The sequence below is a fragment of the Furipterus horrens genome, unplaced genomic scaffold, assembly GCF_987537825.1.
Source record: "Furipterus horrens unplaced genomic scaffold, mFurHor1.1.pri manual_scaffold_4, whole genome shotgun sequence".
Classification (NCBI taxonomy): domain Eukaryota; kingdom Metazoa; phylum Chordata; class Mammalia; order Chiroptera; family Furipteridae; genus Furipterus; species Furipterus horrens.
The window spans coordinates 7918663-7933467 of record NW_028327174.1 but is presented as its reverse complement, the minus strand read 5'-3'; positions in this window follow the sequence as shown (position 1 = coordinate 7933467).

The window sequence follows — 14805 nt, the reverse complement described above, 5'->3', positions numbered from 1 at the left end:
CACCCCCTGAGGGCCGCAGCCTGGGCACCTTGCCCGCTACTCATCCCCACCCCCTGCATTCCTTCACCAGAGCCCCAAACTGTGCCGCCTCCATGCTCACCTCTGACCCTGTCAACCTCTACAGCAAACACACAGCCACATGTGCCCCTACCCAACCCCCATGACCAACCGGGCAGCCCCCCGACCTCCCCCTGCTCTGCATCTGCTCAATTAGGGAAACTGGGGAGTCAGGGAAACAAAGACTTAATTTCTGAGCTAATCAGCCTGCCTCATACTAATTACTATCCTCCGGGCAGTAGGGCAGACTTCTTGGGGGAGCCAGAGGGGGAGGCCGGTTCCCTGGGAAGACACCTCCTTCCCCCAAAGCCTGAGCCAGCCCAGGAAGGGTGGGGTGGGGGACCAGGAGGCTTGAGCGGTGGGATTTCAAGGTGGGACTGGGTAGATATGGCCAGAAGCAGAGGACACAGCAGGAACTATACCTGAAGGGGTGTCTCCTGGGCTAGCCCCACCAGCCCAGGATTCCCTTCCAAGACTTCTGCCCCATGGTGGGGAGCAGGGGCAGATTCAGGCTGGGGGAGGCCCCAGAACAGATGCCCCAGTAGGTGTCCAGCCTACAGCTTTGGCAGAGAGATGGACAGATGGACACTTTTAGGCTAGAAAATTGAGCAGTGATCAGAGTGAAACTTTTGGATGAGAGCATAGTGTGTACGTGTGTATGTGTGTGTGTGTGTGTGTGTGTTGCCTGTGTACGCAAGCGCACAAACAACAGGACTCAGGACTGGGAGCCAGGAGGCCTGGGTTCGATTCCCTGCTCAGACCAGGGCAAGTCCCTGCCCCCCTGAAATTCAGACTTTACTATGAGGGTTGGAAGGGATGCTGTCTAAGGTCACTTATCCCTCAACAGACCCTTACTGAACACCTACTATGCACACACCAGGCTCCATGCTGGGCACACAGACAAGGTCCCTGTCCTGAAGGCTTCTGCTGTGGGGAGCGAGCCAGGGAGTCAGCTCATGAACCAGTCAGCAGAGGATGAGGTGGGAAACGGGGCCAGAGCATCGACCCTGTCAGATGTGAGCCAGTGTGACTGTGACAAAGCTACTGGAGGCAGGGCGGGTCACTGCATTTTTTTAGAAAAGGTCCCGCCCAGCAATGAAACAGCTCATCAAAACTCACAGCTGACCCCAGTGCAAAGCCCTTCCCCTCTTTGGGCCTCAGTTTCCCCACTTGCAACAATGAAAAAGCAGGTTAAGATGGTTCGCCCCAGCCCTGGGCCCAGCTGCACAATGGGTAAAGCAGACGGACAGGTGGGCACCTGGCGAGGAGATGGGCTGGCAGTGCATCCCTTCAGCCCACCCTCTGCTAATCCCAGCTTCCCAGGGTACACGCTCACCTCCACTGGAACAGGGCACCCCCTTAAACTGCCTCCCTCTCACCATGTCACGGAGCTATCACGGCTTCCCACCACATGGAGTACCTACTATGTGCCCGGTGCCCCCATGCCTCATTGCAGCAAATTCCCATAACAGCTCTGCCAGGTGAGTAGCATTACCCTATTGTACATGTGAAGAAACTGAGGCTCAGCTAGGTCAAGTGACTTGCTCAGTAGATGATAAGCTAGAGACTTAATAAATCCAACCAATCCCAAGCTGCCACACCTACCATGTACCTGAACCACCTTCCTGGACCAAAGGCTCAGAGCAAGGGGACCAGGCTGGCCCAGGCTCTGCCCAAGCCCCTCTCCATGGATTACCAAGGGTGCTCAACACCTCAAGGAGGTTAGAAGTGTGGGGCCTGTGAACCAATGTCCCAGGTTCAAATCCTGGTCTCATCACCGACTCTCTGTGTGACCATGGATAGGATCCTTAACCTCTCTGTGTCTCACTTGCTTCATCTGTAAAACGGGGATAAGCTTTTTTGTTAGATTGTTGTGAGGATCTAATTTCTGTAAAGTTCTTAGAATAGTGTCTACCCCATGGTAAATGTTACTTAGGTGTTGTTAAATAAAAGGAATAAATGATTCCCTTTTATTGTATGGCCGGTCTGAGAATTGGGGCCCACAGAGGGTAAAAGACAGAGTTAACACCCAAACCCTGGACTCAGGACACAACACGGAACCCACTAAGCAAGGGGACCCGGCAGCAAGGTGGATCAGGGTGGCCCCCCTGTGCCCGAGGAGAGATGCCTGGGCTGTGGAGTCAGGGGCCCCGCAAAGAGCCGGGGCAAACCTCACATGGGTAAACACGTGCCTGCAGGGGCCCAGAAACAAGGGGAAGGGCCCCTCTTGGAACGGGAGGCAGCAGCAGCTCATCTTTCTCTATTTTATACACAGAGAGCACATGTCAGCGCCCGAGTGAGAAGAGGGTATATACACTTACATGTTTTTTTACACGTACACTCTCCAACCCACAACAAACACACACAAAGCAGCAGCACACATACACACGCTCGCCCACCTTCAGTCCCTCCACCTCCTCATGGGGCCCAAGGGAGTGACACAAAGGACACTGCACACGGGTGGGGCAGGCCAGCGAGACGGAGGGAGAAGGAGACAGAGAGGGAGACGAGGGCAGAGCGAGAGACAGAAGCCAGGTAAGAAAGCTCGGCTCAGGCCCCCAGGTGCCCCTACTCAGAAAGAGCCACTCCAGGCTGACCCGGGCAATGTGGGAAGGGACAGTGCCCAAGCCCAAAGCTGCCGGACCAGGTTCTATCCTCAGCCTGGCCACTCACTGCTGTGTGACCCTGGGTCAGCTCCTCTCTGGGCATCACCTGCCAGAGAGAGGGACAAGTGGATGGAGACCCTCCAGCTCATGGTCCTAACTCCCCATTGAGGCTCGGCTCCCACCTCCTTCCATGCCCCTCAGTGTCTGCAGATGCCCTGAAGGCCCAGATGTTCCCTAAGGACAGTCCCCCGGCCCCAGCACCCCAAGCTTCCCCTGAATCCAGAACAGAACGTCGAGGTCAGCTGCCACTTCAACCAAGCCAGTCACCCAGTCCCCAAAGTCCCTTTCCTGCCATCAACGCCAGCACTGAAGCAGAGAAGGGAAGAGCAGGGCAGTGACAGGGGACAGCAGGCACCCAGCACGTGCCTGTGGGGCAGAGGATGGAAGCCACTTTCCTAATCTCCCCTAATACTCCTGGTGGCCCCTGATCCCACTTTACAGGTGAAGAATCTGAGGTTCAGAGAATGATCTGCTCAGAGCCACGCAGCCATCAAGGGGATGAATGAGCTGAGATGTAACCCACGCTGCCTACTCCAGAACTCATCAGCTCTTTGCACATCTTGTTCAGTGGGCACTGGGGAGGAGGGAAGGAACCAGAGAGACAGACACACCCGCATTTCCTGACCTCACCTAGCATCCTAGGCCTCGGGATTCCCTAGGCCACAGCCTGTCCCCAGCAGCCCGAAAGGCAGTGGCTGGAATGGCCATTGAAACCCTGCCACCAGGAATCCCAACACATAGTTAGCACGTACTGAGCACTTACTGTATGCTAGATGCAGCACTAAGCACTTTAGAGGTGGGTGCTATGTTTATTCCCGTTTCACAGACGAGGACAATAAGGCACACAAAAGTGAAATAACTTGTCTTGGGTAGAACTGGGAGTTGAACCCAGGCCTGGGCCCATGTGCTTGACTGCTGTGCCCCTCTCCCCCAATCTTACAGCCCCAGGAGTTCCTCCACTCTGACCCACTATCCCCAAACCAGCACCCCGGGGTCTGGCAGACGCAGGAAGACCCCACTCCTGGAGGCTCTGATTAGCTCAAGGGCCCCTGAGCCACCAACATCTGGGGCACCTGCTGCCCTCTGCCAACCCCTCTGTGTGGCCTATCTCCTCCCAGGATGCTTGGGGTGCTTGAGGTCCTTGGTGAGCCCCCACATCTGTCCTTGAAGCCCAGCCCTAGGTGGCAGGGACAAGCTCTGACTTCCACAGACCTCAGATTGTGTCCTCAAGGACAGGGTCTGGGTCTCAGCCTAAGGCCCAGAGACAGTCTGGGCTCAGTCAGGGTCACACAGCAAGTTGGAGGAAGGAAGGAACCCTTGTCTCCACCTCCCAGCTCAGCACAGATTTTACTCTCCCTCCCGTGCCTGGGAAGGTCACAGCTGGGTGGGTTGAGCTGTGGCCCACTGAGGAGGAGGCAAAGTGGAATGGGTTTGAGGCAGCTTCTAGAACTCCACAGGCCTTATCAACCATGCAGCCCCCGGCAATCCTGCGGGTCTACTGTGTACAAGCACTCCTCCCTCTGTCCCCCAGCCCCAGGAGCCAGGCAGTGCCCAGGCAATGTCCCCATTTTGCAGATCAGCAGATTGCGATCCAGGTTCACGTAATAACCACTTAGACTCGGGATCTAACCCACTGTATCCTCTTCCAACCACAGACCAGTCCCTCCTGTAGTCCCTGCCCTAAATTTGACCCCTGCCCAGTCCTCAGGGACTGCCTCTTCCAAGAAGCCTTCCCAGAACTCAGGGAGCCTCCATTCAGTGGGACCATCCTCTCGTACATTCAGAGAGCAGAATGAGCCCCCAAATACACACTGCCGCCACCCTCGAGGCTCCATCCCCCTCAGATGGGGACTCCCTGAAGTCAGGGCTGTGTCCCTCTCAGACAAGCATACTGATGGCACGGTTTGTCCCCCATGCCCCTAAGACTAGGGGCTCCCTGAGGACAGGGTCACCATGCTCTCCTTCCTTTAGACTAGAAAGCCATGAGGGCAGGACTCCCACCTCCCTCCTCCTGCACCCCCACCCACACAGAGTACAAGACTCTGCCCCACGGGCACCAGCGGACCACAGCCCATGCCCTGGCCCCTTCCTCTCCCTCCTGGAGCTCCTCCAGGCCTGGCCTGTACCAGGCAGGCCACCCTGCCCCCAGGCCTGTCCATGAATCCCACCTCTGTTGGGCACCACAGACCCCCCTTTCTCCTCCCCAAACAAATGGGGTGTTGAGTGAGACACTGGGACAGCCACACACAACGCCAGATCTATTCCCTGGGCTAGCATGGCTGCCAGCAGTGGTGGGGGGCGGGGGGCACCCAGGCTTGGAGGAGCAGTCTATTCATTCCACAGACCCCATAGGTCCAGCCCCTGAAACTGGAGCCACACTAAGGTCCATCCTGGTAACCCCAGAGCACACCCACCCTAGAAGCCTCCATTTGTTCCCTCCCCTCCCTGACACGTGCAGGCAGGAGCCTCAGAATCCGGGTCCAAAGCCCTGCTCTGCTCTCTGTAGTGAAATCTCCCCAAACCGGATGTGGTCATCTGTAAACTGGGTATAAGGGCTCCTACTCTGCATGGGCTGCTGCCGCTGTGAGAGCAGACAGACAGGAGGCCCCTCAAACACAGTTGGTACTCAGTGAAAAACAGTTTCCTTCTCTCTCCTCTCTCATTGATTTTCTCTCTCTTTCTTTCTCTTGGGGAAGGGGCAAGACAGCACAGGCTGGCAGGGCAGAAAAAGGCCTGTACCAAGCCCTTAAAATGCCCCCTATTCAGAAATCAAAATCTCAGATCCCTCAGGTGTGGGCTGTGGAGCCTCCCAGGATGGGGGTGATTCAGTAAAGGCTGTTTCTCCACCCTGGGGAGCGTGCCTTGGAGCCAAGCTGCAAATCAAAGCTCAAAGCCCACTGCCTCCCAGAAGCCAGCCAAGATTATTAATCCAGCTGAGACATTATCCCCATTTTAACAGACAAGTAAACTGAGACAGAGCGGTTAAGTAATTTACCCAAGGTCACACAGCTAGTGAGCTGCTGAACTGATTTTTTTTGACAATGAGGCTGCTACCAAAAGCTCTTTCTTAACTTAAGAGCCTTTCTGTGGTTTAGTCTCTGTGTTCAGGAGGAAGGCCACACCCTCCAGCCTGAATGCCAGGCTCCCCAGCAGGTGGTGTAGTGCAGCAGAAAAAGCAGCTGAGCTGGAGTTAGCCCAATTCGGAGCCACATGCTAGGCCTGCCACCTACTTCGAACTTGGTAAACTAGGAAGCAATTTACCAAGCCTCCCAAGACCCACATTCCTCAAGTGTAGTATGGGAAGGATAAAACTGACCTCCTAGGGTGGCTGGCAGGGTCACCATCCATGCAGTCACTACATAGAGATTTATTGAACATCTACTATGTGTGCCAGCCCCATTCAAGGCACTTGGGATAGAGTAGGGAACAAGACAGAAAAAGCTCCTTCCCTCATGGAGCTGATACTCTCCAGCCGTGGAGCGGGGGATGGGGGTGGGTAACAGGCAAATAAACAAAAAGCATCTGGTTGTGTTAGGGACTAGAAGGGAATACAGGAGAAGGCCCAGATCAAACAGAGTGATCAAGGAGGGCCTCCCTGAGAAGGTGATAACGAACCTAAACGAGAGATAGCCAGGCACCTGGCCCGAGAAGCAGCAATGAGCAAAGAAGGAACTGCAACTGCTGCAGAAGGAACAGCAAGTGCAAAGGCTGGAAAATTAAATGAGACCTGGCGCCTGTAGGAAAATGCCTGGCACGTAGCAGGTTCTCAACAAAGAGCAGCTGCTGGTATTATTGCTCCACCCTGGCTGGTGTGGCTCAGGGGATTGAGCCCCGGCATGTGAACCAAAGGGTCGCCAGTTGATTCCCCCTCGGGGCACGCGTCTGGGTTTCGGGCCAGGTCCTCAGTTGGGAGTGCTCCAGAAGCAACTGATTATGTACCTCTCACACACTGATGTTTCTGTCTCTCTCTCTCTCCCTCCCTTCCCCTCTCTCTAAAAATAAATAAAATCTTTTAAAATTTTTTAAAAAGAATGTGAACCTAAGTCTCATGACCCAAAACCCTATGCTCCTGCCAGCCTTCTGTGCCCTCACCATACACAGGGCACTCGCTAGGTCTTCCCACCCCACCCCACCCCCACCCCAAGACAGCTCTCACTGTTAGAACATCTCTTCTTGGGCTGAACTGAGGTCCGTGCCTGGTTGGTCTCACTTCTGCCCTTGGCGGCCACCCAGGACAGCCCTCTGTCCTCACGTGAAGAAGCAGCCTGATGCATTAGAAAAAACTGCCACCACTCCAGGAAGCACCTCCTAGTCGCCGGGGCCCATGTGCTAACGTCATTTCTGCTTTACATCAAGGAAGTGAATGGGAATTCTTATCGTCCCCGTTGTACAGGTGGAGAAACGGAGGCCCAGAAAGGCCAAGAAATGTGCCCAGGGCCACCCACCTAGAAAGCAGCAGAGTCAGGATCTGAACTCGGACCTTTGTCACTCGAAAGACAGTCTTCCTGCCCATCACTCCCCAAGATCCTCAAAGGTCCCTCTTCGGACATCCTTTCAGTCCCTTGCCTGGCCTGTCCCCTGGTGGTATCAAGAAGATGGACAGGACCAATTTCCCCTGCACCTGTTACTCCCAAGCCACCCCCACACTGTGTGCTGTGAAGACAGCCAGAAGGCAGGGGGCTCAGGCAACAGCTGAGGGGGGACAAGGCCCACTGGCTTACAGTGCACACCCAGCCCCCTGGAGCAAGCAGGGGGACACAGGACAGGATCCAGTCCATCCTGGCTCTGTGACCAAGATGGTGCTGCGTGACCACTGGGGGGCCCTCCTCTCCAGGCCCCCCTTCCTGCTACCACAAGGTCAGCTCAATCCCTCTACCCTCATGGGTCATGGGGGAAGAAAGGACAAAACAAGGCCGCTCACAGTGAGAAGGCCCCGCTGTCCTCCCCGGGCATGTCAGAAAATCATTTGAGCAATCAGTTTTAAAAGGAATTATGAGAGTAGCGGTTACCACTTACTGAGAGTCTATTAAGTGCCAGGAACCACACCAGGGGCACCACATACATTATTCCAAGTGACGGCAACCTCAGGAGGCGTGTACATCATCTCCGTCTCACACGTGGGGAAAATGAGGCACAAGCTCACGCAGCTGCAGGTGCCAGAGCCACTGGTAGTGGAGGCTCCTGGGAGAGGAGTCGGGCCTGGTGAGTTGGCCACCTGGGGAGGCAGGTGCCCCAGAGTCAAATCCCAGCCCCAGCATTTGTCACTGTGTGACCTTGGGCAAGTCGCTTCACCTATCTGATACCTCACAGGCAGGTAACAACGCCAGGCTTCCCAGAGCACAGCAAACATGAAGGATGGGGATGAAGTCATTTGGAGGCAAGGCAGGAGCATACATCCACATGGGGGACTTTTATATTCAAAGGCCCCGAGGAGGGAGAGGGCTCCAGGAGGCAGAGGCGAGAGAAGTCGGCCACCGTGGTGGGATGGAAGGGCGGACAGGAGAGGCCCGTAGCGAGAGACGCACTGGCGGTGCAGCAGCGTCTCCCTTCCGGCTGCGTGGACAGGCAGGATGACAATGGAAGTGGGCCACGCAGCTCCGACCACCCCCTGTGCCTCCCTCAGCCCACTTCAGCCTGTGCCAGCAATGCCAAGTCCCTCCCCTGTCACACCCCCACTGTCCTCCTGGAGCCCCACCCCCACTCTCCCTGCACAAGCCCCCTCCAGAGCGCCCATCCCCAGCCCTTCCCAGAGGACCTCAACCCCTCAGCAGCCGCAGCCCCTCCACGTGGGGACCGCCGCATCTTAGAGACGCATCGTCCTCTCCCTGGCAACCACCAACACCGGGGCCCAGACTGCAAGCCTCCTCCCTTGTCTCCTCCTCTCTCCATGGAGACCACAATGCCACAGAGGCGGGTCCCTCTCCACAGCAACCACGTCACTCAGCAACTGTCAGGACAACCGCTTCCTCCACGTGGCCACCACCAACACAGCCTCAGCGACAGCAACAGCCTCAGCCTCTCCTCTGCAGGGCAGCCGCCAGCCCCGGCTAGGACAGAAGGGCTCCTGCAGGCCGGCTGGCCCGTGGCCCTCTAGCGAAAGACTGCTCTCCCTGATGCCGCCCAAATTCAAGACACGGGATCGGGCCAGGTACTGATTCTGCCCAGCACTTCCCCCGCCCCCCACTCACTTCCAGTCCCCCGGTCTGCCCCTCTCTATAACAGAAAGGCCCCCACCTGAGGGAGAAGAGGCCAAGTTCTCCCAGGCCACCCAGCAAGCCAGTCCCCCGCCCCCAGCGGGGGCACAGATGCCCCCAGCCCTGCTGGAGCGCAGGCAGGCCGGACTCAGCCTCTCTGCGGGGGTGCAGGGGCAGCAGTGGGGTGTCTGAGCCGGCAGCAGCATCCTCCCCGCCCTCCTCCGTGAACCAGTCCCAGGCCCCAGAAGGCCTGCCCTCCACCAGCTGCCTCCCAGGCCCTGTGGAAGGGAAGCCAGGGAGGGGCAGGGTGGGGGTGCCCGCAGCTGGGGGCAGGGCTGGGCAAGGCAGGAGGGGACAAACAGGGGGCAGAGGCTGGGCCACATCACGGGCTAGCAAGGCCAGGTCACGTGAGCGGACGCACATTCTTTCACACACTCACACACGCTCAGAAGGACTTTGTCCTTACCAGACGTCGGCAGGCACGGGGGCCTCTCTGGCCAGCAAGGCTCTCCTCCTGGCGTGGTCTCAGGGAGGTCCCCACAGCAGCAGTGGTGACAGCAGCGGTACCAGCGGGGCCTCAGGTCCTGGCCTAGCTCAGGCAGCAGCAGCTCCGCACCCAAGTCCTCTCCTGTGAGGAGGCGAAGGGGAAAGGAGAGGAGAGAAGGAGAGGAGAGAAGGAGAGGGAGGGGGACAGCAGGAGGGAGGGAGGGAGGAGGGAAAAATGCTGAAGTCTTGAAGGGTACACTCACTTCTTTCTTAGGTTTCCCATGGCAACCGGATATACCACAAATGAATATCAGCGTGAGAGAGAGGGAGGAGAAAGAGGGAGGGAATGGAGGGAGATGGAGGCAGAGATGGAGAGAGATAGAAAGGCAGGGAGATCGGGAGATGGGGGCGGGAGGTGGGGACAGGTGTTGGGGCAAGAGATGGAGGGAAAGGGCCTCAAAACCCAGACGGAGGGCTGGGGGCTCCCCATCCCACCCCATAGGATTAGGGATGGAGGGCAGGGGCCAGGGGCCAAGGACCTCTGCTTTGAATCCCCCCACGGCCCCCTGGGCAGGAGGAGTGGGCGGCAGACGGGCAGATTTTCTGAGAGCAGAAGGGTCTCCTCGCACCCCACCCTCTCCACCCACATCCTTCACCCCCTGCTGGGCCCCATGACCTGGAGGTTTCTCCCAAGTCATAGTCCCAGTCACACCTTGCTCACAGTCATGGCCACACACGTCACCCCAGGTGCAGATGGCCACACACACCCTCATAGTGACCTGACGCCCAGTGCTGCCCCCCCCATGGCCCTCCCCTTCTCACGTCCAACCAAGCCACCCTTCTGTTGGTCACCCCCAACCCCAGCACGGCACACTCCCCTCTGCTGCAGGGGACAAGCACGTCCCCCCGCGCACATCTCATACAGAACTCTGCAAGGACCTGCACACCCCTCCCCAGTGTGCCCGCAGCCTGTGCCCCGCTTCCCGCCATATGTGCTCACACGCTCAGAGCAATATACCTGCCCGACCTCCACCTGCACAGACGCACAGACTCCCAGACAGACGTGCCTGGCACAACCGTCCGTCCATCTGTGCGCACACGTGCACAGCCATACACTCATCCCCTTGCCTTGGGGGCCCGCTTCTCTGTCTGGCCCTGCACAACTGCCCCTCCGCCAGCCCAGATGGTACTCCTGGTCCTCCCTGGCAGGCAGGGGCTCCCACCTTAGCCCCCTCGACATTGCCGTTCACAAAGGTAGACCCGCTGGCACTGGCAGCCAGCAGCGAAAGAGCAGAAACACATGGCTCCCCCACACTGTCTCAACGCCATCACCTCCACCCAGGTGCAGAAAACAAGGAAGCAGCAGGCTGGCTCCTGGCAAGGGCTCCCAGGCCCAGAGGTGGCACCCCCATCCCCAGGCCCCAGCCATAAGGCTCACACTTGACTCTGAGCCCAGTGGCCAGCAGGGACGGGACAGCACCTCAGGTTGAACACTATACCCTCACACACATACACCTGCACCCATAGGGCACCAGGACAGAAACCAACACACCAGAATTTCACACTCCCTCAGACACACGTGTGCACACAGCCCCAGCTTCCCTGTACACAGCTGCCCACAGAACCCAGACAGAAGGGGGCCCACTCCAACACACAGACCCACACAGGTGCCCCATGCCTAGGAACACTGCGCAGACACATGTCAGCACACCCAGGGACACACACTGGTCCCCACCCACTGCAGACCACCCAGCACACACAGGTTTCACCATACACACCGAGATAGACCTGCCCACGGGCACAGAGGCCCTTACACACGTTCACAGGGCAACATATACATGCCCCCAGCATGCCCCCCACACATGGCGAACTACTCCCTCCGCCCCCGCAGTCCACATGTGACCACACCTGCACACGCGCACAGCACTCCCAGGGTAGTTCCCCGCGGCCCCCCTCCACCCCACACCCCGTCCACATCCACCTGACACACACACCCTTGCTAACAACTCAGCAGTCCCTCTCCACCGCGGTGATCACTCCTTCTGCCCCCTTGGGGCGGCAGAGACCGGCCGCCAGTCCCCGCCCCTCGCGGGCTGGTTTACGATCCGCGCACCGCACCGAGCCCGAGGCCGTGAAATTGGCTCTGAGTGTCAGGGTCTGCGGCTGCAAATTCTACGCACAGAGAAGTAAGGCAGAGCACGGCCGGCCAGCCATTGTGAGCCCTCGGGGGCCGCGGGTTGCAGCGCCCACGTGGGGCTGGTGGCCCCCCCACCCCGCTGGGGCTCCGTGCGCGAGCTTCCACCTCCGTCCGCCCCCGCAGCTCCTGAGCCCAGCCAGCCGGCCAGCCAGCCGGTCCTCCCGCCCGCACAAGCCTAGCCCCGGACTGCGCCCAGGTGTACCCCACGGCCCAGCCCTCCATGCTTACCGTAGACAGACACACCCCGCGCCCTATGCGACTGTTTCTCCTCCTCCCGGACGCCTTCCCGGCTCTCAGTCCTTCTCCCTGCCTCCTTGCTCCCCCCACCTCCGTCCTCTGGCCTCTGCTCACACGCACAGTACAGCCATACAGCCGCAGGCTCAGCTCTGCCCGCGCCCTCGCACCAAAGAAAGGGAGAGGGAAAGCGTCACTCGTCCAAGACGCCGGGCCAGGCCCTCTCCAGGTTCAGGCCTCCCCACCGCACTTCCTGCTGTTACCAGCTGTGCGGCCTTGCACCTGTGAGCACAGACTCTGCCTCCGTTTCCTCGTGTGTGCAACAGGAATGATGCAGCGCGTCCTTCTGAGACTGAACGAGGGACTCTTTGAACAGGCTTAGAACAGCAGCCGGGGGTCTGCTGCATGGGCAACAGCAGACCCTCCATATCACCCTGCCCAGGCTCTGTAGCTTCAGCTTCACTGGAGAGGACACTCCAGCGTCATCGCAAGATGTCGATTCAACACGGGAGGAGACAGATACCGTGTCACTCCCGAGTCGGACTGCACAGCCATTCTCGGCGGTGCAGATAGACTCTTAAGAAGCTACACCATCGTCTCTCGAGACGGACGGCTGCCGACGACGACGACGAGAACAGCAGCCGGTGAACCCGGAAGATTATTAGTCAGTATTAGTCAGTATCAGCCTCCTTCTTGCTGCAAGGCACCTCACCTCTCTGAGCTCAGGCTCCTCTGGAAAACGGGGGTGGTGTTGCTGCCTCCGGATGTGTGTGGGAGGAGTCCAGAAGATGCTGGGAGCATGTAGCAGTCTCCTCGCCTGCCATCCAGCCAGCAAACATGGACTGAATTAAACTGGAAATGCATTAAAAATGCAGCTTCCTGGGCCCCACGTCAACCCTACTGAATCAAAATCTCACCAGGCAGGCCCCCCAAACCTGCATTTAACCAGCACCCAGAGATTCTGGCACTCCCTGACTAAAAGGATACAACCCCATTTCTTAGTTCTGAGTTTGTGGTCTCATGTGGTTGATCCCCAAACTACATTCCAGACTCATTCTCCCAAAATCCACTCCAGGTCTCCGACCTCCAGACCTCTGCTCATGTGTTCTATCCACCTGCCTGCCCTGACCCAGAGGCCCCTGGATCTCTTTCAGAACCTCCAGCCAAAATTAAACAAGATAATAGGGTGTTTTGCCCTGTGCCTGGCACATAGCAGGTGTGCGATCATGGGAACCCTGCAATGCCCTGAGCAGAAGCGGTTCCAACCTCTGCTCCTGCTTACAGGGCTGGCTCAGCACGTGGCCTCCAGCCTGCAGCATCAGCCCCGCCCCCCGCCATTCTCGGTGGGGTCACTGACTACAGAGAACCACCATCGAGCATGCCCTAAGGTGTATAAGCCCCACGCTGGACACTTGGCAAAATTCCCACATGTCCCATCTCTCCTCCAGGACAGGAGCCCATCTCTGCAATTCCTGCCTGAGCTCCCAGCACAGAAGTCACCCCTGGGGGAGACATGCTTATAAGGCTGTGTATGGGGCTGAATGCAAAATACATCAGTCCCTTCTCAATAAGCATGTAGGTAAAAGGACCTTGTTCAACAAATATTATTTGAGTCTCCACCTGTATGGAGCCGAGAGACAGATGGGTAATGGCTAAACAAGCATAGCCATGCTCCCCCTGCCCGCCACGAGAAAATGGCAAGGAAGGGAGGGAAGAGGGCATGCCAACCACACAGCCCTTATCTCCCCAAGGCCCAGGGAGAATTGTGGGGGGGGAGAGAGATGATTGTGATAAGCCAGTGAGGGAAACTGAGTAAGGCCTGAGTCTTGGGGCTGGGCCCAGAGAATGGTCAGGCAGCCCTTGGGAATTGTGCCTCACTCCCTCCTGAGAGAGGTGACACACACAGTCACACGTAGGCACAAACACACACGCACATACAAAGACATGTCCTGCCCCACCCCACCCGTGTCCCTCTGCACACTTCCTCCGGGGGGTAGGCAGCTCCCAGGTCCTCGTCAAGCTGCCTCAGGCCCCCAGCTTGGCTCCAAGAAACAGGTTCTAGGCATTCAGAAGTGAAAGTGAAAGAGAGGGAAGGAAACACACACACACACAGCCTGCGACCGACTCCAGGGAACCAGGGATGAATTGAGGAGACAGATGGGAAGGGGGCGGGAACTCATTTAATTGACACCTACTATGTGCCAGACACAATGCTACATACTTGACATTCTCTTACGTAACCAACCGTAACCGACATAGAAGAGTTAGGAATCTGGTACCATGATCCCCACTTTACATTGAGGAATCAGGACCTTGTAGAAGTGAAAGTGAACTTACTTGCCCAGGACATAGCAAGGAGGAAAAATGCAGAATTTGGACCCTAAGCCCCTACCCTTTCCAGAACTGAGACAGAGGGAGTGTGGCGGAGTCATCCAGGGGCCAGAGCAGAGGCCGCGACAGACCAGGAGAAGATAGGGGAGCCCACTGTGTGCCCAAGCTGTGCAGGTGCCGTGGGACAAGGGAGCAGGTTGCCGGACCATCTCAGGTCAGAGGAGAGGGCGCAGGAGGAATGAGGAGAGAGCTTGAGACCCTAGAGCCTTTCTGCCCCTCTGTCCCCACAGCCACGGCCACGCCCACTGATTCCCTGCAGCAAGGTGGCTGCCCCCCTCCCCGTTGACAGATGAGCAAAGCAAAGGCCCAGAAAGATCCCTCAGCGAGGAACACCCCAAATTGGAAAGGTCCCCAGGCAGCGAAGTTCAATGATTAAGTGCTGATATGAGAGTCCTGCTGTGGGGCCTCCTGTGCTGGCTCCATGGCTATGTGACCCTGAGCTGGTCTGTCACCTCTCTGTTCCTTGTCTATGAAATGAGACTATGAGCAGCTCCACTGCAGAAGGCTTGGTCGCATTTGGTGAGTGTCGCTTATAAAGGGCTTCACACTGGGCCTGGCTCTCAGACTCAATGGATATTAG